We start from the raw sequence: 22834 nt of genomic DNA, 5'->3' as shown, positions 1-22834 counted from the left end.
GTTTTCCGGATGTGTTTTTGTCTTAGTGGCCATGGATCTTTATATTTTCTACTTAATAGCTGTTGACAAACACAGTTGTTCTTTTGAAAAAGAAATTTTCCTTCTGCTCGGCAGCTGTGTCTCTAATGGGAGCACCAAAGTCTCAATAACATGATATCGATATGTTCAATATGCAATGGTCTGTTTTGGTTAAAGATCTAATCTCTGTGTTTCTTTGACCTTGTAACCCTCCACCTCAACTTTCAGTCTGTGTTCCATTTAAAAATGTAAATATTATTAGTGCATATAGCAAAGATCACCTCTGTTTGAAAATTGCATATAAATAACTCCAGAGGCCTGGAAAGAGTCCTAGGCTAGAGTCATTGCATACGGATTAGATCTGTATTACATTAACTACAGAAAGGGAATTTCATATATTAACACATAAAGAGCTAGTAAGGAGATTTGAGCTCACATTTATAAACAACACAGATGTAAGCATGTCATCGATGCTCACACTGAACAGTCCTTGCTCCACGTTGTCCCTCTGAATTTTAAGTGGCCTGTCAGTTATTTATTAACTGTCAATACAGCCAAGTGATTAAAACAAAATGAAGGTTCTTCTTATGCTCACAAAACTGAGAAAGCTGATAATTTGAGTCCAGGGGTCTAATTTTCATCCTCTTTCATGCCTCCTGAAATGACCAAAGGGATATAAAAATAGACACTAATCTGCATCAGTTAAAAGACCAGACAAGGGTTATCATTTCCATTGTCAGAAATAGCCGAAGATTTCTGCTGGATTTAGTGCAGGTAAAATGACAGTTCAATGTTCTCCTCTGGAGACAGTGGTTCAGATTCTGGTGCAATGGAAAAGAGGCCAGGCCCGCCACTCAGACCTTCTTAATTTGAGCATCGGTATGGGGGAGGGGTAAGAATCATCTCTGGGAAAGTGGTGAGCTGAAGTTTAGTATTACTGCTTTCTCTTTTGTGATCTGTGACACTTTAAGACAACTGTAAAAAATATAATTACATTGTTCCTCCCTTCCGATTTCTCCTTTCAAACCCATGGACTGCCTCCTTTAATATTCCCTTCATTATTTAGATAAATCGTGTTTCTAATCAGCGCTCTGGGGGAGGTGCCAGAATTTTCCTTCTAAGAAAAATTAATGACTAATAGCTAATACTTATAGAGGTTTATTATGGTCTATTATTTTTCTAAATGCTCAGTGCTTAGTGGGGACTGTATGTACTAATGTCCTCCACATTTGGAAGGTAAGTTATTGGATAACTCACAAGTGTCATACTCTATATTGGATTATTGACTTTGCACAAAGGACCCCACAGGCTGTGGGGCACTGTCTTGTCACATGTCTCAGTTAATACAGGATACCACAGGCTTATATTTGAAATAAATAATAAACATTTACTACACTATCACTGTTGCATATTTTTAAATTTTTCATTAATTTGGTTAAATTGTAATCTGTTGTTCAATATTTCACCTGCCCTTCCTTGTCACTAAACACAAGGAAGCAGGCATGGTAGAAGTAGTCATGATGCAACCTAGTAACATCTTGCCATAAGGATGACTCAGAGTATTGAGCACTGTATCCTGCTTGAAAAAAAGAAACTGCTCGGTGAATGATTTCCTTTGCCAGTCAAGCTCTGCAGTTGAGTGTTGAACCTGCTCTTTGAGTCTCTGGGAAAAGTAGGCCTCTACATGCTAAATATAAGCTGGCATTCACCAGCCCTGCAACTGAACAACTGAGATCGGTTGAGTACATAATTTGGGGACCTAAAACAAAAAGCTGTTTCTGAACAGACTTCCAGGCTATGATGCTTCTTTGTTTGGGGCTAAATGAAGTAACAGAATCCAGGCTGAAAATATAAGGAGACTCTGTGATACCCAAGTCAGCACCCACTAGGAAATGGTTTTCTTCTTCTTCTTTGTCTTTCAGGTGAAGGTAGAAATAAATGGTATCTGTTTTGGTCTATCAAAACTCCAATAAAACCTAATCGTAATAGGTCACCTACTAGGAGCAAAGGATGTTCCCATATAACCCAGAGAATGGTCTTGCAACTCATGAGATGGTAGCACGGGCAAGTGTTGTGAAGTGAATGGACAAACCCAAAGGTGGAGGAGACTCGTGTGGGGGAAAGGGCTGCTGATAGGAGGCTGGTACTGCATTTTAACTCTCTTCACTGTACCTCCTCATTCCGTATTAAGGTAGAAATCTTTAGAAAGTTTCCTCGACTTCTCCACCTTGAACTTCGAAGAATATCTAGACTTCACAATTGCATGCTGCTTTAAGTGAGACTGAGAAACAGGGTAGCATTTATCTTACATTAGCTGCAGGTGTGCCAGAGGAGAAATATTTATTTTCATGGAGCCGAATTAGTCAATGTCCTATAAAGCATAGGTGGTTGTTGAGAGGGAGGCTGTGTGTGTAGTAACCATTTCCCTCAGACCACTTAAAAGTTCCAGGGTCCATTGGGTTGCATTGGTGTTTCAGTTTCTAATTTGTACTGTGATGAGTACACTTTCCTGTTATAGGAAACAATCAAATAATGCAGGACTACATGCTGATTTTCTAAACTGGTTGAGCTTGCAGGACACAGTGGTGTTAGTGTTAGAAAGTAGCCTATCATGGCAAGCCATGATATATATATATATTATATATATATATATATATATATATATATATATCAGCATCACCATTATGAATTTCCATTGATGTTGTGGGCATACAGAATCCAGAGAGCTACATTGCCAGGTTGGCTACTAGCAGCTCAGAATAGATTGATTCGACTGGTTCCTTTATCCCATGTGAAAAGCTGAATCTACTGGCTAGAATGTATATTTATTTGGGGAATAAATTTTCTTTGACTTCCTACTGTGCAATGCAATATCTCTTTATTCACTGCAAAGTTTATTTTTAGTCCTGGAATTACAACACAATTCAATGCCCAACTGACTGCTAAATTAATTTTATATGAAGAAAAGGTGAGAAAGTGGGCTGTCATACAAAGGGTTTACTACTCTTAAACTGCACTTAGAAACAACAGGCCTTTTGTAGAGACAGACTAGACACCTGAAAATTACCAATCCAAATCTTAGCTAAAATAGTACCTACTGGATGATGCATGTCTTAAGCCCCCAAATGTTGTGTTGTACATGTGATGATCCTATTGTGGTATTTTTTTTTTGTCTGTCATTTCTGCCACTGTTCCTCTGTAAATTTAGAGGTCATGGTGCCCTAGAGAGAGCGATGACTTTCACTAAGAACATACCAAGAACTCTCTGAATCTGAGTCTTGGAAGGATTTCTGATAGATAGAAATCAGAAATAATAATTTTGGTCTCAACATCAAAAGCAGAAGTACTGACTAACTGTATAGTCTTATTTGTGAGCTCCTAATCTATCTGTTAAAATTTTTCTTTTCCTCATTTTTTTGTTACTTTACAAAGGTGTCTGTGCATGTGTTTTAGTTTGCTTTATAACTTTTCCCTTAAATTAAAGAATATCAAAGTGAGAAAAATTGGATAAAGCAGAAGAATCCCAAAAGGAGTGAAACCTTGAGTGAATTTGTATTATTGACATCGATATACCCATGTCAAGCAATCTAAGGCCTCAGACCCATCCAAAATTGTCAAGTCTATTTCCTCTCATGGACCAGGCTCAAGAGGGATGGCAAAGATATCCTCAGGAGTCCAGGAATAAGTGTTCACGGATGACTGATCAATGTGCACAAAAGATGGGAAGCCCAGTTTTCTCCTCCTAGGTGTTCACAACCAGAGGGTGCGATCTGCAGCTGCCTCCCACTGAGAATGGCTAATGGCTCCTCCATGTTTCTACCTGCTAAACACACTGACGTTCAGGGTGGGAGATATCCTCCATCAGAGTGCACACCTCCACCGGAACACAGCTTTACCGTACACGTGCCTGCTTCTCTGTCTTTTCTTCATTTCCTCACTACTCTTAGCCAGAGTTCCAGGCCCCAAGCTACACGGTCACAGCAGGGTATGAATGTGTGTGTGTGTGTGTGTGTGTGTGTGTGTGTGTGTGTGTGTGTGTGTGTGTGTGTGTGTGTGTGTTCACGTGCGCACAAGCACACAGGTATACATGATCATGTGCTAATTTTGTAACTTTTCTTCATAAATTTAAGATTATCATGGCAAGAGGATTGGATGTAAGTAGAAATAAGCTATAAGCATTAAGAACTTGCATATGAGACAGAGGCGATGGGGTTCTAGACCTTCTATTTTGGTTGTGAACCTTACCTTTAATGACTGAACCATCTCTCCAGCCCAAGACCTTCTTTTTTAAAGAGAAGACTTGATTTTAGTTGGACCTCATTAGTAAAGGTGCTTTGTGGTCAGAAGCATTTGCTGCTCTATTGCTGTCATCTGAGGGCATAAGTTTGCAAAGGATGTTACACATCAAGTTCACATATGAAAGGTATATTCATGTAGATAACAGATTCTCCGCACTCAGCTTCTATGTAAAGCTATCTCAAAAAGCTGCCAGCATCCAAGCTGCAAGCAAACAACAAAAATCACAGTTAATTTCCAGACTGCACTAAGATTCTGGATAGGAATATGGTCTGCTGTTTAGAAAATACTCTGAACTAGTGGCTGTTTTTAGAGGGATGGAAGTAAAGGGGATTTTTTTTTTTTTTTTTTTTTTTACAGCCAACCATGGACAGGGGTATGCACTTTTTTTCTTGCTGCATTGTAAGCAGAGATCAATCAGGTAGGATACTTGGCATATCTGCTTTAATGAAAAAATTGTAAAGTATTGATTTGGGGCTGGTATGATGATCAGGGAAATTTCCTTATCTTGACTAGGATGATTTTTGAATTGCAGTAATGGAGGCAAGAGTCTTAATTCCACAGTTGCCATAACTCATGTGGGAAGATAGTGTTCTCATCCAGAAAAAAGATTACCTCTGATGGTCAGCAGGTTATACAGAATGCTGATGAACAATAATACCTGGAATCTCAGCTTTGCTCTGCTTCATAAAACCTACTGGTGATTTTATAAGGCCTTTACCTGATTTAACATCCATTGTAGTTTGTGCTGGTATCTTACTTAGCTGTGGGTATATATTATTGCGATAAAACATCATGACCAAGAGCAACTTGAGGAGGAAATAGTTTGTTTTTCTTAATTTTTTATTTAAATCTTCCAACATTCTGCCACTAAGAGAAGGCAGGACCTGAACTCAAGGCAGCAACATAGAAGCAGGAACTGAAATATTTATAAACTGGAGGAGTTCTGCTTACTACCTTGCTCCTAACAGCTTGCTCAACCTTTTTTCTTATAGCACCCAGGACTAGCAGCCCTGGGGTAGCACTACCCACAAGGGGCTTTGACCTTCTGTGTCAATCATTGATCAAGACAATACCCCAGACCAGCCTACAGGCCAATCTTATGGAGATATTTGTTTTTTCATTCCAGATTTTATCCTCCCTGATATGTCTATGTTGGTGTCAAGTTGACAAAACCAATCAGCCCAATTGATCCATAGTCAATCTGAAAAACAAACACATCACATGTCATGAAATAACCTTTTCTTTCTTTTTTGCCCCCAAGATGTTGTTACTAATATCACATTGTAAAACATAACTTTGTAAAAGCCCCACTGTTTTTAAAATTCAATTTCTTTAAAATACCCAAAGTCTCCTTCATTGTTCAAAGCCTCTCTGAAATATCGAAAGTTTCTAAAATACCCGTAGTTTCCTCTCAATTTTCCAAAGTTTCTGTAAAATTCCAGCCTACTAACTGTGAGCTTCTGTAAAATAAAAAGTAAGCTACATATTTTCTTATTCCAAGGGTGTAGAACCAGGGTACAGTCACAATAAAATTAAAATGCACTAAAGTTCAACAGTTTAAAACTCAGTTTGAGACTCCTGGAACTCTCTCATGATCTTCTAGAATCCTCCAAAGACTTTGGGCTTCTGTCTACAGCACACTTAGTTTGTTTCCTTAAGCTCAAGTGACTCCAAGTCACTTACATTGCTGTTCTTGGTGATCACCCCATGAAACTGGCATCCCCAAAATGGCTGAAACTTTACAGCAAGTGGGCTATACTTCTGGCAATACCCTCTCCTGGATTCTTTTCTGGGATTTTGAAGCTGTCACATGGTGCCAAGCCTCAGTCACTCTTTATGATTGCTTCAATTCCAGAGTTTTCAATGCTATGGAGGCTGTCTTGGCATGTTACCGGGCCAAGCTGCAGCTGCTCTTAATGGCTTGTTCATGTCTCCAAAATATGCTCACCTGGTAAATTCTTAACACTACAACATGAGACACAGTCTAAGCTCCCTCTAAACTATACCTTCTGTTTGCTGACCCTGAGGATATAGTTTCAGAAGATTTCACCTCCATGATGGTTTCTTCTTAATTACACCTGACTCTTCAGTTGCATATGACCAGTAAATCTGTCTCTTTTAGAGCTTTATTACTTAAATAAACACAAAACCGCATTTTTCAAAAATTGTTTTAGATAAAACCAACTGGTTTTTAATCTAATAAATAAAAGAGAAAAAAGGCAGCAAAAAATACAAGTTCATAAATTAAAAAAAAGAAATTGATATCTACAAGTTGGCTTTAGAAATAGTACACATACTCAGAATCCATTTAGTTTAATCAATGAAGATTAGGGAAGAATAAACATAAACTTTCAGGTCATTAAAAACTAACCCTCAAAATAACATATATAATCCCATCTTAATAAGAGTAGAAATACTTAACTGTGTTCTTCCCAAGGAAAGAGCTGTTAAAATCATACAGAAATTGAGGCAAACAAACATTTGAAAACATTCCAAAGTATAACAATTCTAGAAACATTGATATAGAATTGTATGTCTGAGGATTTAATAATTTTTCAGGAAATTGGTAACAAATTCCAAAGCTATGTCAATGGATCCAAACCAATATTATCAGATTGTAGCATAGCACATGATATAAAGTATATGTTAATAAACTTTATGAATAGGAAATCAAGTTCTAAGACAATAAGCAATGAACCAGAACATACTCTTTACTGTTTTATCACATAATTTTCAAGTGATGTTTATTGATATAGATATATTATCATTTTTATAATATAAGTAAATTATTTTGTATTGTAAGAGCCTCTGTTATGATTATGCAAATTATAATAAATATATTTTATTTTAAAACTATATTCAGCATTAACAAAGTTGATGAGAATGTAACAAATATGTGTTGAGGTTTACTAAATTTTATTTTAAAATATTTAAATAAATGGAATAAAATGTATTTCTGGATAGAAAGGAACACAATTGAAAATTGTATAAGCATTAACATTTTTGATAAGTAAAACCCAAATACAAATTGTACAGTACCCAAAGGATTAAAAATGTACTTTTCTGCACATATATAATTTGTGTTAGAAGATTTAAAATTATAACACCTTCATTAGTGTGCAAATAAAGAGGCTGTTATATAAAATTAAATATGCACACACTGAAGATTCTCATGATAATCAGAATCCAGATCTTAAACATTATTTGTAAGAACAGGTTTTTAAGTGTAATTTGGCAGAATTAATCAAAACCCAACAATTGAATGAGTTTTCAACTAATAAATGCATATCTAGATGTTACGATAAATCTTTCGGCCAAAAGCCGCCGAGCCCCGCCTCCACGTGTAAGCTTTACGCCAACCGCCGCCTGAGTTAGGTCCCAAATGAATACACACAAACTTGTATTAGGTACAAAGCTGCTTGGCCAATGACTAGGATTCTCATGTGTTAGCTCAGTCTTAATTATCATAAATCTATATATTTTATAAGACTTATCTTATCGGATGCCTTATTGGCGTCCCTCCTTGCTGGTGGATCACATTGCGCTGCTGGAGGAACAAGGGGAAAAAAGAGATGCTTCCTGTTTCTCCTTCTTTAAATATGAGTCTCCTTGCTATGTCACTTCCTGCCTGGATCACCACTTCTCTACTACATTTCCCAGAATCCTCTTTGACTCCTAGTCCTTCCTAACTTGCTGATTCATTGGCCAAGCAGAACTTTATTAAACAATCAATAAGAATAAACATACACAGAAGTACTTTCCCCATCATCTAGAAATGAATACTCATAAGTAGTTAGGAGCTACAACTGCTGCTAAATATTTATTTCAAATTTACTAACATGCATGTACAGTTAAAACAATTCAGAAGTGCATTTAGTTAAATAAATTATAGAACAGACCCACAATGTTTTACTGCCAAAATATACAAACATAATTTTGAAGGAAGATGTGTAATAGTTATGTCACATCTTATTAAAATGAAAATACTCTTGATTTATGCTTAACAGATTTACTGACATATAATTCACATACCATAATATTTGAGTATTTTGAGTATACAACTCAATGATTTTTATTATAGTCACTGAGTTGTCCAACTGTCACCACTATTCAAGTTAAATTTGGAAGTAGACTTTAGGACTTGAGTTATTTTATCCTTAGAATAGGCATATTCTCTTTTAAAATTCCTTTTATGTGAGCCTTTAGCTACATCAGATGCTTGGCTTTATGGGTTTCCTTCTCATTTATTTCAGAGTATTTCTTAAGATTCTTTGTATTCTTCTTTGACCCACTGATTATTTAAATTTTTTGTTTTGTTTTGTTTTGTTTTGTTTTTCGAGACATGGTTTCTTTGTGTAGTTTTGGAGTTTATCCTGGCACTCACTCTTGAGACCAGGCTGGCCTCAAACTCACAGAGATCCACCTGCCTCTGCCTCCCGAGTGCTGGGATTAAAGGTGTGCACCACCAACACCCAGCTATTTAAATATTTCTTAATTTCACTTTTGTGAAAATTTTTCTTATTAATGTTTAACTTAATGTCTCTCTATGTTCCCAAACATTCTTTTTAATGAATCCAGTAATTTTACATAAATTAGTGTTTGTGGACTAACATAGAGTCTGTTTTTTATGTTGTTAAATATATGTGAGATTATGTAAATTTTGCTGCTGGCTTCCACTGTTGTGTTTTTATGTTTTATTGGTCATTTAATCATTCTATTTCTCAAAGCTGAAGAAAACTGAAGTACTGGATGCTTCAGCTGTCATTATATGATTTCAAAGTTCCACTTTGCTGACTCAGTCTGCACTTCCTCTAACTTGGGGCTATGTTGCTAGGTTCATATATGTGTATCATTATTGTAATCTTCCTGATAGATTGATCCTCTTTTTATTAAAAAACAACTTATATATCTTTGTGACCACTTTTTATTGTATTAAAGTTTGTTTGATATTAGCACAGCCATTTTAACTCTCTTGATATGGATTTTCTTTTGCTCTATTCACTTTACATTATGACTCTTTTGATTAGATGGTTTAATCCATTCTCAACTAATATATTAATGTTATCTGTTGAATTTCTTTGGTCTGTTTTGATGTGTGTTTCCTAGAATCTTATGCCTGTTTCCATCCCTTTCCTTCTTCTTTATTACCTTTTCAATTAATAGAATGTTTTCTTGTATAATAATTTAACACATGTAGAAAATTTAACTTTATATATTCATTTTTCATATTGGCTTAATTGTCAACATAGATTTAAGTTAGGTTTTTCATCACATTTATAAATTTTATTATCAGTGTGATATAGAAATTTTGCCACTAAATCACTTTTCTCATCTCTATTATAAATTGTACATTTAAGTATACTGAAAATAGATGAAACATTGTTACTTCATTTAGGATATTTTACCTTTTAAGAAGCAAAGACAACAAAACAAATATTTTTATGTGGTTTGGTATGTTAGTTTTTTTATTCTTTTCATTGTTCCTGTGAATTCACGGAAAAATCCAATATTGTCAGATTCTAATATATTTTTCTTCTCATTGTTTCATCACACGTTACATTATGATCTGACGTATTTTATTTCTATGTGTTTTAGTCTCACTGATAAAAGTAAACTCGTATTAACTTACATTGTTTTGAATTCTTTAAACAATACATATGTATACTAATTTAATTATCTAAAAATTAGTTTTACTGATAGTTAAGTCATTGTGTACCTAATACATTATCAGGTATTTATCATTAAATGGTATGCTACTATATTGTACAGGATGTGCATACGATTTTGTTTATCTAGAAGAAAATTAACCAAAATATATTTCTCTGTTATTCCTAATTTTTTCCACTTCAAGTGTTTTTACCTTGGATTCATTCAAAATTATTATTTTTCTAACATCTTTGTGATTAATTATGTGACTTTTAATAAGGACATGATCTTTTGAATATAGACTTTAGGGCAGCATATTCTGTTTTTCATAGCTTTAAAGTTTTCTCCTGGTGTACCACTTAGCTTCAAAAGGCTTGGTGATGATACCAAAATGTCTAGGTCATCCTAGAGTCTGCATGGAATGACAAAAAGCCTCATCATTTTAACCACTCCTGCCAAAATATTAATTGTTGTCAATAAATATTGTTGAATGCTGTCTAAAAGAAAATAGCCTCCAGGAGACTTGTGCATATGAATTGTGCATAGTTGATGTGGCACACCACTGGATGTGAGCCTGTCATCCTAGGGACACTTCTCAAATCCACTTCAAAGTGTAACCTAAGACACCCGGCTATCTCTCCTTAGAAGAAGCAATACAAATGCAGCCAAACACCTTGCTATAACAGGGTAGAGGCTTTTGACGGACACCACATCATATCTGTTTTTCTGAATTACACTTTAGACCTTTCCATGTCATTCAGCTTCTTTTTGTGGGCACTCTCAGTACTTACATCTGTATTGTTTTGATGCTTTCTAAAGATTTCTAAAAACAGGTTTGATTTATGGATTAACAACACTTAAATTCATTTCTTTTCTTTTTTTTTTCAAGACAGGGTTTCTCTGTGTAGCTTTGGAGCCTATCCTGGCACTTGCTTTGGAGACCAAGCTGGCCTCGAACTCACAGAGATCCGCCTGCCTCTGCCTCCCCAGTGCTGGGACTAAAGGTGTATACCACCAACGCCCGGCTAAATTCATTTCTTAAATATGATGGTTGCCTTTCAACAAAATCAGGTTAATAACTATTAACCATCAAACTGAGTTTCTTCTCATTTGGGTAACCATGCTATGAAAAAAAAAATGAGTTGAATAATAAGCTAACCTTGATACTTAGACCACATAATGAGAACACCATTAATTAGAAGCTACATTTGATACAGCAAGAATTTTAATGATAAAATTATGTAGTCAGAAAAAGGAATTTGATAGGAAAAGAAACCTCTGCAAAGTTCAAGAAAAAGTAAGAGTTAAGAGTTTTACTTCTGGAAATATTGCTGTAACACTGTGCCAAAACTTCATCACTCTTGGAGTATTGGAGAAGACAAGGCATGCAGAGTCTTCAGAATGGCGTGCTAGTGAAACTGAAGGGCTTCGCCTTATGCTCTGTGCATTCCGTGGTGCTGGCAAAGCCCAGCTGGGATTCCTTGTGGTGTTTCCAGAAGAGAAAAAGATGCAGTCTTCTCTCAGGAACTCTGTCCAGGAGTCATGTAGGAAACAAACTACCCATGAAGCCTCATGTGTTGGTGACAGAGGGATCTGTTTAAAACTCTCACAGAAGTAAACCGGCTTTAACTTCAACCACTAAGAACGACAAGAGCCTTCTTTGAAAGAAATGGGTATGTTTCTATCATCTCTGTGAGAAATAGGTATGAAAAACAAATAATTCTATCACCATGGAAACCAAGACCTTACATACACATATATAGTATAACAAAAACTCTGGGATCTCTGAAAGCAAATTTGAGAAAAGCAACTGCTGTCAGATTATTATTTTACCACCTAAAAACATTTTGAGATTTTCTTCAAGTCATCTTTGAAACTCTGAGTGATTTTAGGCAATTTTATTACATTTTCAAAGTCAGTTTATGTGGGAGGGTATGTGTGTGCACACTCAGAGGATAACTAGTTGGGCTTGAAACTTTCCACCATGCAGGTTCCAAGGAACAAATGTCAAGATTCGTTAGCAAAGGCCTCTACCAGCTCAGTCATGTCCTTAGCCCTCAAAGGTTTTAGAGAAATTCCTGAATACACATTGAGACAACTACCCACATGGCTGCACTGTTAACTCTGGGTTGGAAACTTTGAACAGCATAGCCCTGAAAGGGTCAAGAACATCTCCTTTCAGAGCAACACAGCTTCTGATACAGACATTTAGGCAGATAATGATTTTTGTTGTTTTAAAAATTGTTTTAAGTTTTTGGTTTGGTGCGTGTGTGTGTGTGTGTGTGTGTGTGTGTGTGTGTGTGTGTGTGTGTGTGTGTGTGTATTACCTACATATGTATTCATGCACTGCATGCGTGTGGTGCTTACAGTGGCCAGAAGAGGGCACTGACTGCCGTGAACAGGGGTTACAGTTGGTTATTAGTTGCCATTGGGTGCTGGGTATGGAACAGGCAAGTCTACTGAAAGAACAGCCAGTTCTCTTAATTGCTGATTGATCTGTCCAGCCCCCTATTGTTTTGTTCTGGTTTTGATTTCTCCTGATTTTGTTTTGTTGTTTTTCTCCCATGAGTGAATTCTGGGGTTGTGAGGCTCCCTCTGAAAGTCACGTTGTCTTGCCTGCTTAAAGATTTAGCAAAGCCTTTTGGGGGGCTTCTATTAGAGTTGTGTCTCTTGCATCCTGTAGCTGGGACCACCTTGTACACGGAGCCAATATTTCTTGCTCTCATTTGTTTCAGGTTGTGCAGATGATTCACTCTTTCAAAAGACCTAAGTTCAGTTCCCAGTGCCCACATTGGGCAGTTCTCAACTACCTGTAATTCCCACCCTGGAAACCCAGTGTTCTTTTCTGGCCTTTGTGGGCCTCTACATACACAGTTACATATGTATACTCACATATACACACACAAATAAAAGCAAAATAAATCCTTTTGGAAGTGCAGTTTAATTACTTTAATTTTAAATATGTGTATACTTAAATGAAGTGACTACTATACATCCTCATGCATCTGAGGGTATGGGAGTGAGAGACTAGAGCACCAGCCCAAATTATCCAAATCTCTAATTCTAGTTCTGTTTTCATTAAATTGGTATTTGGACTTAGAAAAGCCATTCGTCTTTCTGAGAGCCAAATTTTACATTTATGAAATGAGCCTCATATGTCAAAGTCCCTGGAATGATGCCGTATTTCTGTGCCAAGGTCAATGAGTCTTTGTAAGTCTCCTAACTTTTCACATGAGTGTAGACCTTCTCCTATTGTGTGCGAGCCCTTTCAATTAAGAAGCACTGTCCACAAAGTCCCACCATGGACTTACAGTCAACACTGAAAGGCCAATAAAAACAGCACAAAATGTATTGACTATACTTTTCATTATTTATATCCTATCTGGATTGCAACTGGCTTCATAGGCAGGAAAATATTTTCTTTAAATTTGTTTGAATATAAATATTTCACATAAAAATAGAATATAATTAACAAGGTTGAGGGCCGAGAAGATGGCTTAGCAGGTAAATGCCTTCTACATAGCCTGAAGGTCTGAGCTCAGATCCCCAGTTCCTTGTGTCAGTCAGTTCTAAACACAGTGCTGGGTGAGGCAAAGTGGGCAGATCCTCAGGCTTCCAGACCTGCCCTCTGGATGTAATGTTGAACTCCAGGTACACTGAGAGGCACTATCTCAAAACATAATGTGGAGAGTGGGTGAGGAGGAGTACCTGTCATCCACCTCTAACCTACACACACACACACACACACACACACACACACACACACACGTGCCCTCCCCACATGCAATCCCTACACCTACACATGTGCACAAATACGTTTATACACTAATAATATAATAAAATGAAGAACATGATTTACATATGTCTTAAAGAGGCAAAAAATTATGATGAACACAAATAATTTGAAAAATTTTCCCCTTGAACAGCATGTAAAAATAATCTTTAATTTCATTGTCCACGTTCAAATTAGTACTTGGAAAACCTTAGGTTTTCACTTGGAAGAGAGGGCTAGTCAGATTCATCAATTCACTGTCTGAGTGACCATTAAAAACACTGTAGAGTAGACATGTCAAGACCATGCTTATCTAATGACTCTTACAGATCCTTAAGTTTTTTTTTTTTTTTTTCATTTGCTAGCAGTAATTTCAGTTGGGAGAATACAGTTAGTGATTTTCTTTTGTGAGATAGATAGACAGACAGATAGATGTCACAGTATTTCTAGTTTTAATAATACATTATATCTAGAAAGTAGACCTACTTATTTTTAAAATTAATTCCCTTTATTTTCCCCAATGATTACCTTTTATTATAAGCAAATATGTGAGTTATTGATAATACTTGAGAACCAGAAATCAGAAAATTAACTTTCCTTTTTACATGAAAATGTTCAATTATAAAGTGATAAATGTGTCACTGTAATTTGTACCATTAAGAATTGTCACTATCAATTTAAAAAGTTATAATTCTTTCAATGGAAATAAATCTAAGGAAATTCTTGGATATAAGCATCATTTTTTACTGAAACTGATATGAATATTTATTCAATATACAAATAAAAGTAAACATGTAGATCGAATTTAAAAATCATCCCAAGCTGAGCAGTGGTGCATATCTTAAATTCCAGCACTCAGAAGCAGGCAGATCTCTGATTTCTGTATTCTAGCCTGGTCTACAGAGCAATTTCCTGGACAACCAAAATTGAACGCAGAAATCCTGTCTCGATAAGAACAAAAGAAATCATAATAAAAAATTATCCCAATCTTTAATTTTACATACTGTTTAGTACTTTAAACTTTATAATTATTCAGTTTTGTTAATACCATGAATACATTTCAGAGACAGCAGTCTCTCAAATAATAATTTCCTGCAAATATCAATGCCATCTCATATTGACATATCTACCTCAATGAATCAATTTTATACAAGGAAGGAAGGAAGGTCTAATTTTGCTTTCTTTATCCTATAACTATATTTTAAAACTTTTTAAAAAAAACAAACACAAATCTTTGGAGTCACATGGAAGCATTAACTTTTCTTAATCAAGTTTGATCAATGGCATATTTTCATATTAAGTTCTAATGGTTTCTTATAGTAGATTTTATAGAACTAATTTATTTACAAAGACATACTATAGTTTACCATCAGTAAGCTTGAAAGGACTAAAAGTAAAGGTGAGTTTAAATTTTATATTTGTCTACTTAATGACTGTTTTGGAAGATGATGGTTAAAATGAGAACTTACAAAAGAGAATACTTTAAAACACACCGTTCCCAGTATGTATCTGTGTGCTGGTGATAAATAGCCAATAGGCTCTCTTAACATAAAGTTCCCTGACCTCCCTCCTTTCTCTCAGGCTCCGTCCTATGCATGCGCCATCTGTAAAATTGGTGAAAGAAAAAGGTTGATGGTGAATCAGGGAAGATCTAGACTAACTAAGGAGAAAAAAATCTAGTAGTTTGCTACAATACTTTTGTAACAATGTATATCAGCTACCTTTAGACATTTGTAGAAAATAGCAGTAACTCAAATCCTAGTAAAAATCATAACTCATTAATCAGCTATTATGATTTCTTTCAAAGCTACATTTAAAATGCTATGCTTACACCATGTGCATAGTTATTATCAATTATTTTTGCAACATAGAATGAAGTTCATCAAATAGAGACCTAGATTTTCATTCTGCCTTTATTGAAAGAATTCTTTGTGCAAATGCATGCCCAAGGAGATTAAGAACAATCAAGATAATCCAGGCATGGGTAATTCCTGAAGTCACTTTAGGACACAGGGCAAGTAAAATTCTCTAAAATGTAAATGATGACTCTTTGTGCTGCTTCACTTAAGATTTTAATGGCACTGAGATTTCCTAAACAGGAGGCAGAAAAGGTGAGTGCAGTGGTGAAAATCTGTAGCTAACCCAAATACAGGAATCTTAAATTTGAAGTCGAAGGGATTTCCATGAGAACTCCAAGGTCATTGAAAAGAAACTGTGTGTTTTCCAGGCTCAGTCTTGGCATGCCTGTTGGCTATTTTGTCCTTGAAGAAGGCATCTATGTCCTGGTGGCAGGACAGTGGCATTTCACACATGTTGATTGACTTTGGCACAAATGCTTTATCACACATGCATGTAACAGACATCATCACAGGCATTCTCGCATGTGCAGTTCTTTGGGTAACTTGTCTATCTGCCTTGTCTGTGTATGTTTGAGCTGAGCTTCAGAAACCAGAAGATGAAACCAAATGGCCTTTCTACATCTCTAAGAACCTAACAGAATAAGATCACCAAGAAACACTGATACAAAAAAATTAATGAAAAATTAACTATAAAATTGAATATCACATTTTAGATGTTTAGTCTCATTTATTGGATTGTCCATGTTTTTCTTCTGCTCCAAGTTTTCACTGGTATGCAAAACCAGCATATTTATTTTTGGTAAATACAGTACTCTTCATTTATGAAACTTCTTGAGACACAGACTGTGGTTTGTAAATAACTTGGGTTTGGTAGGAAGGCATGAGCATTAACATATTACTCATTATTCTGACTAGATTCACTAAACATGCTCCCCAACAGAGTTCATTCAGCTCCTGATGTCAATCGATGCATGATTTACAGCACCAAATGGGCCAGACATTTGTACTGATTTAATATTCGTATTTATTTCTTTTACCAGAATTTAGTTATATAAATGATGTATCAGGTGGCCATTGACAGTGTTTTTAGGGCTGTGCATATATACTTTAAAGGGAAAAATATCACATAAATATGTCAAAGCCTTAAGAAAATGAATTAGCTCTTCCTAAAAGCAGAACCAAGCAATGACCCCTTCTATATGTTTTCTGTGCCATTTTAGTTTCCTCCAAACTGTCAACAAGACGGTTCAAACATTTGCTTCAGAAAAGCAATCTTTGTCCATTAAGAAAAAATTCCTTTAAAGAACAAAGAGCCACATTTTCCTTTTAAGTTCACTAAAGTCAGAGTCAGTACCGGAGCGCCTGTTGCTCTTCCTTCAGCAACTTCACTGTGATCTAAGCAGTGAACATTCACAGCCCAGGCAGGCTAACGAGCGCCTTTCCACTCTCACAGCCGCTGTAAATTACTCCATCAAGAGAAACACTTGTTAAAAGCTTGATGTTCAGAGAAAAACACTGAAATTTTCCAAAAGGAAAACAAAAAGCAACTTCATGGTCTGTTTTCCGAACTACAGGCACCTGAACGGCCGCACAAGATCAGAAGCATCCTATCACCTGGACGATCTTGTAAAGGTTTTCATTGGAGAGAAACACATGGCTGAGACACATCTTCTTGACATTTTCATCTCTGACCAGCTATTTCTATGATCTATAATTTAATACCGGGAGAGAAGGGATATCTCAACAGTTCAATTTCTACCATGACTCAAAAAGTTAAAGATATGAATTAAAAAACACATACTTTAAAAAAAATCACTAGAACGTATTTACATTGTCTTGCAAGAGGTTTCGCTGACCTCGGGAAACTCATCCAGTATTTAAAATGGAAGATGTGAACAAAAGTTAAGTAAATAACTTTCTAAAATGTCACAGGATAATGAAGGAAACGAGAATTAAAAGAAGGATTAGATGATAGAGGAGGGAATAATCAGGGGTGGGGAAATGAGAAAAACCTTATTTACATTCCAACTTGTCTTACCTGACTCTGAAACACACTGAAAAGAAAAATACTGACGATAAAGGCTACAGGCAAGCCTGAATCCATCTACCTCAACCCAATTGCATTCCTTTATAATTCCCTGGTCAGAAAGAAAAACAAATTGTATCTAAACAATTACTGAGACAAAAGGAGCAATGCATCATTTTAAAGGTTTAAATGGTGCTTATACCCACTCCTCCCCATGCAAAAGCTATGTCTAGTAGAAGAACGTCAGATTTTTGTCTAAATTGAAGTAACTACACAGGAATGTGACCATTAGCTGCCCTGCTTATGGATTATATGTAGAGACAGACCCCAGGAAGCCACAGCACTGGATTCTTTCAGAGAGAAACAAAACAAAACTCTTATCTTTCTTACAGAAGCTTTCAGCTGGCTTGTTTTAATACAGTACACTTTGCATTTCCTCTTTCAAAATTTAGCCTGGAGATGTACAGTTTTGGATATGGACTAACCCGAGCAACAAGCTGCCTGGGCAAAAAAGCGAGCAGGGCACCCTTACTCAACAGCACAGCTCTTCTGGCTGTCATGTAATGGATTTTGTTGTTTGTCCAAGCAGGGTCACCAACCAGTTAACCTCCTCTGTTCTCAATCCGAATATTCTTTGCCAAACAAAAATAACAATAACTGCTTGAAGGTGTGCATACCATTTCACAAGTTGTTGAAGGAAACACGCAGGGAATGTATCTTTTTTTTTCTCTCTCTCTCTTTTTATTATTATTAATTCAAGTTAGGGAACAGGCTTGTTTCACATGTAATTCCCCTCTCCCTCTCCCTCTCCCTCCCCTTACCCCCATTCCTTCTCCCCCACCTCCAACCTACCCCCCACCCCATCCACCCACCACTCCCCAGGCAGGGTAGGGCCCCCAACCGGGGCTCCACCAAGTCCACCAAATCTTCCTGTGCTGGGCCTGGGTCCCTCCCCATGTGTTCAGAGACAGAGTGCATCCCTTCAAGTGGGATGGGCTCTCGAAGTCCCCCACATACACCAGGGCAAAAAGCCAGTCCACCTCCGGAGGCTCCCAGGAGTGCAGGGGCCTCCCCGATGGCATCCATGATCAGGGGGCTGGATTAGTCCCGTACTGGCCTCCCAAAGAGCGTCTGGGGTCGATATGCTTTCCCTTTTTCAGGCCAACTGTTTATGTGGGTTTCTCCAACCTGGTACAGACCCCTTCGTTCTTCATTCCTCCCTCTCTTCAACTAGGTTCCAGAATTCAGCTTAGTGTATTTCTGTGTATGTCTGTCTCTGCTTCCATCAGCCACTGGATGAAGACTCTAGGATAGCATAGAGAGTAGTCATCACTCTCAGGGAATGTATCTTTAAGGGCAGTATGTCCACTAATTGATAACCACACCCAACCCCTGGATATAATAACTATCCTGGAAGCCCATTTTTCCTAAAGATCACATTTATTTTACATTTCACTAAAATGAGCCAATCTTTTTGTTAAAAAAAAAAAAAAGTACTCTTCCTTAAAATACCACTGGCATGTCCTTAAGCCTCAGCCTTCAGTACTGTGTGCTTCTGTGGTGTCTATATACTATGATTCTGCCATGCTGATGCCTTTTTTTTTTTTGTATGCTTGCTTGGTTCTTGTTTAAGTTGTTGGATCTTTTCTCCCAACAAGCAGGATAATCTATTTATCGAGGGTTCCTCTAATGGTCGCTATACTGTATTGACTGCTGACTTTAAAACTAAAATGAACAAAGCTGTATTTTCCTGAACTAAACTTCCATGAGTCTGTGATGTCTCCGGATTCTTCCATGCACCAAATTGTTCCAACAGATCACCTGTTCTGCCTGGACTACCACCACCGGGTATCTATCAAGAACACAGGAGAAAAATAAAGAAAACATTGGAAAGCAAAATATGTGGCTTTCAATTTCATAAATGTATAAATATTCAACAAGTCCCAAATTTGATAGCACTGAGGGTTTCTAGTCACCAATCAACCTTCCAGCCATTGAAGGCTCAGCTCTGACCACTAAGTGGTACACTAAAATGGTATTGATAGGAATATGTACTTAATTGCTTAATAATTTACAGTCCTTGGAAGGGGTATTGGGTGCCCTCTCAGAGGAGCCAAAATAAAACTTCAGTAATGTAAACAATGCATTGTGTATTTTCTGCTACAACTGAAACCCTTTCAGATTCCCAGATGGTTGTTTGACAAGTCTGTGCTCTCCTGGCCAGGCTGTGGTACGTTTTGCAGCCTGTCAAATTCCTTTGCTGACTCACACCCTTTTTCATTATCAGTGTTGCTCTGTACTTAGCCACTGTACCAGTTCCTGCAGACACACTCTACCCTCAGCCTAACACTACAGCTGATTTGCTAGGTACTCGGTTGCTTCCCCACATTTCACATCTTCCCATTGAAGTCCTCCTGTCGAGGACACGGTTCTGTCTTTCTACCTCCGTCCTCAGACATCTGAACATTCTTTGGGTTTTCTGAATATTTCAATAGCTTTGTGACAGATGTCACTGTGTCTCATTCTATACTAATGAGCTCTGTGCAATTTTCTGTGCTTATTTTCATTTTAAATTTTTTCTGTTTTAAATTGACGGGGAATGTACTGGTCTATGTGACTAAGTTAATGTTATGGGATTCTTTTTTTCCTGATTAAAATCAAAGTTTCTAATTAGTACTTACTTCAAATGATATATATATATATATAAAACCCAAGAGTTCCATAATAATATATGGATTGCCTTGGAGTTAATAGGTTATTGTCTATGCAAGAAATAGATCAGGAACAAAAAAAAAACCCTGAATATTCCTATACAAATGGGAACATGTTCTTTTTTCCACCCCTAAAAGTGAAAGAAATGAACATTAAATAGTTCAGTCTTGCAATTCTGTGATCTACATTGGCACCGTGTATTGGGTATGATCAGGGGAATGCAAAGCCCTGGCATTTCGTACTCGTTGATGAGGAACATTTATTTTGGCAAACTGTTTTAACCAGTCAAATTGTGAAACTTTTGGAAACATAGGGGAAAGTTCATACTTCTTTCCTAAAGTGTTGCCATTGTGTAATGAAATACCCAAAGTGATTCATTCAGTCACCTTAATATCTACTCATCAAGGAGGAGAAGCGAAGGCGGCATTCTATCTTTCTCTAGCATAACATGTTAAGTGCAGCATTCTAGTCTAAAAGGTGGAATTGTTCCTTTGAGTAAAATAATTAATGAGTCCAACAAAAGGAAAGCCGTTACGAGAGAGACCTCTAGTGGGAAAACACGCAAGTGTCTTGGAAACCCGTTTTATTGTTTATGCTTCGTCGGAGAAACAGAGCTTGTTCACGTTATTCAAGGTAGCGTCCACAAGGGAGCCAGCCAAATGCCTCCTGAATGCTCTGCGCAGATGATTTGTTCACGCCAATGACGCTTTTCTGAGTAAAGCCGTGAACGTGCCTTAGAGCCCAGACGCTCAACTTCTTAGCCATTAGATTTTGAAAACTAAATTACAGGTGTCTGAGATGTGTGAAGAAGAGGTACCCAGACACTGGAGGAACTCAGTCCTTTACAAGTCATAGTTTTTGTTTTGATTTGTTTTTGTTTTTTTTTCCCTGTGTAGAAGCTAGGCTATGACTGCAGATAATTCATTTTACTTATTATAACATCAAAGTACATTGCTGATGAAGGGGTTTCCAGCCTTTCAAAATAATAGATTCAATAATAGAATACGTTAGCCATCCAGCCAAAGTTACTTTCAAGAAAAAAAAAAAAAAAACCTCATGAAGTCGCTGGCACTCAGACTAAAGAGGTGCCAAGTAGAGGTTAGTTGATGAAAATCCTTGCCTCTGAATCAGAGTAGTTCTTTTGACAAAGCATTCCAACATTATTTCTCATTTGTTTTCCACTCGGCTGCTTCTAGGTCATCCTCTGATACATATAGTTTAATTTTTAACTGCTTTTTAAACTCCTTTAAGCAGCATTAATGATGAATACGGAAATTATGGCATAGTATCTGACTAGGGATATAATACTAAACTGTGAAGAAATCTGCATCACGGTGTTTACTAGTGGGAGGGAGTAGAACTCCTGTCTTAAATGAGCATTAGTTCTGGGGGACAATGTGATCAAAAAACATGTGGGTTAAGGAAGTATTTGAGACCAGTTGGGGATCCAGCATTATCATGTTAACACAGCCCCGGACTTGGTCTCCCTCTGCTTTGAGGAGAAAGTTTCTGGCTGTAAGAACTAGTTGATTACCATAACAAGTCCTCATATTCTACTCTATGGTGATAGCACACGTAACCAGCAGCAGTGCCCCCCATCCCAATGAAGGTTTGCAACTGCTCTCCTGTGTTGTACACATTGAGAGCAAAATTGTTTTCTCTGTCAGTACCCTAGATGCTTATCTATTTTTTTATTTCTGCCCTTTTTTTTTAAAAAAAATAATGAACTCTATCTGAAATGAAATTTCATGATGATGAAAGTTTAGAGGCTATGTACCAGGTAGCTCTTTGCCTGGTTAATGAATCGCCACCAGCTCTGGGGAGGCCCACCTTTCCACTCTTACCAAAGTTGAAGCATGTCTTGGAACAGGACATCATTATTCAGAGGAACTACAGTTCACGACTCTTCAGATTTGAGCTGGTGACTGGGAGCCACTTAAATGAGAGGAAAAAAGGAAGACGGGAACTAATGAGTGTCATATACTTTATTTCTCCCAGTTTAGGATAGAAGTTTTTTGGTAAAGAAAGATTAAAAAAAACAACAAAAAGAAAATAAATTAAAATTTCAAAAATATGGGTGACATTTGTTTGTTCCTATCTATCTAAATCAACATGCTGGCTGAAGAAAATATCCTCGAGACATGAAAACATGTTACATATATTTGTCTGTTCTCCTGCACATTATCACCCTTTAAACTTGAATTAAATTCACTGTGCCGCTGCGCTGCCTTTAAATAAGCTCGCACACTTCAGTTCACAGCTGCTCCTATCCCTTCCAGAGCCTATGGAACATGGGCTCTACCGGCATGTGAATCTCCTGAGTCCTCTCCTGTCTTCCTTCCTGTCTGACTAGGTCTCATTCTTCTTTCTCTATGAAAAACTGACTCTCAAAACTTAAGATTTAAGAAAAAAGGAAGGCAGAAACAAAACATCAGAGTCTGCTAGAATACACACAGAAGTCACAATTCTGTTTCTCAAGAGACTGAGACACTCACTATCTGG

This window comes from Cricetulus griseus (assembly GCF_003668045.3).
Source record: "Cricetulus griseus strain 17A/GY chromosome 1 unlocalized genomic scaffold, alternate assembly CriGri-PICRH-1.0 chr1_0, whole genome shotgun sequence".
Lineage (NCBI taxonomy): Eukaryota > Metazoa > Chordata > Mammalia > Rodentia > Cricetidae > Cricetulus > Cricetulus griseus.
This window is presented reverse-complemented; position numbering follows the sequence as displayed.